This window comes from Triticum urartu, chromosome 7 (assembly GCF_003073215.2).
Source record: "Triticum urartu cultivar G1812 chromosome 7, Tu2.1, whole genome shotgun sequence".
Classification (NCBI taxonomy): Eukaryota; Viridiplantae; Streptophyta; class Magnoliopsida; order Poales; family Poaceae; genus Triticum; species Triticum urartu.
The window spans coordinates 598,165,451-598,166,785 of record NC_053028.1 but is presented as its reverse complement, the minus strand read 5'-3'; the positions used below and the strand labels follow the sequence as shown (position 1 = coordinate 598,166,785).

The following is a 1,335-nucleotide window of genomic DNA, read 5'->3' as shown; positions in this document are numbered from 1 at the left end:
AGCTGACCATGATATATATTTATCTAGGCAGAAGAGTCCTCTTAATATTTATCTAGTCTTATATAGGTTTCGGTATATTGAAATGTAAACATAAAAAAGAAGATAGAGGATAGGCTCATTACTTAAAAAAAGATATGGAAATAGCTATAGAAAAAAAGGAGCATGAGAGCCAAATGAGTCGAAAGATTCATGTTTGGTTTGGGAAGAGATCATAAAAGTTGTAAACTTACAAAATAATCTACTTTCATTAAAGGATTTATTAAATAATAAAAAACAGAGGATCTTGAGTACTATTCGAAATTCAGAAGAATTGCGTAGAGGGACCATGCCTTCTCAAAGGGTTCTCAAAAATTCGAGATAGATCTAATTATACTTTTTACTTATTTCTGCATTAATAAAGCGTAATGAGAAATCCTGTGAAAAACACGATCGCCTACCAGTGGAAGGCTTTCTACGTTCAGTCAATCTACGCAGAGTGAATCGGTCCCTAAGGAACCCCCGAAAGGGCTGCGGTCTGATGGGTACACGAAAGTGATAGAGTTTCTTTGACTACTGAACCATGCCTGGATCATCGGAGCGAATTGGATGATCGGGCTGAGGGCTGCCCCCCTCTTCCCCTCGCTCTCCTTTCCTTAATATTCACCATCGAGTCATCAAAGCCGTCAACTAATTCAGAGGGGCTCGGCTGGCCCGGTCGCCCTACGCTACTGGTGCTTCCAAAGAAGAAGCTCTCGTCTTTGGCGACCAGCAAACTGCTTTTTTTGGATATGGGGGTGAGAAGAGATTATTTACTCTTTATTTCACAAGCGGGTATAACGGATCCTGTATCCGTGTATATAGTATACAGAGATATACCGAAAAGGAACTTGTATCTTATATCTTTCTAGAGGCTAATAAATCTTTTTATTTTTTATATGGCTATGTTCTATTTGTAGGAGTAAAATAAGGATTAGGCTGTGGAGAGATGGTTGAGTGGTTGATAGCTCCGGTCTTGAAAACCGGTATAGTTCTAGGAACTATTGAGGGTTCGAATCCCTCTCTCTCCTTTTGCTTATTGAATACGTTTGTTTCTTTCATTTTTTCTGTCCCTTATCTTTCTTTCATAAAAAGGAATGAATGGCTCGGCTAGATGGAATAACCGAGCCAGAATATAAAAAAGTAGAACATGTATAAATAAGAAAATCTTAGTTAAGAGGGTTCATGTAAATAATAGGTTCCAAATCACGATCGATTCCCTTTCCAAAACCTGCTGGAAAAATCGGTACAAGAAGTCACGGATACACTTCTTGATAGTGGGTCCCGCGGGCAACCGACGAGGGATGGTCACAATAAAGT

The 1,335-nt window shown here is 39.1% G+C and overlaps 1 non-coding gene across 1 annotated transcript; it reads left to right on the top strand.

Annotated features, from left to right (window-relative positions):
* The first annotated feature begins 958 nt into the window (after positions 1 to 958).
* TRNAS-UGA lies at positions 959 to 1,046 on the top strand. The gene has a single exon. It is a non-coding gene; the product is annotated as a tRNA-Ser (tRNA).
* Positions 1,047 to 1,335: the final 289 nt, after the last annotated feature.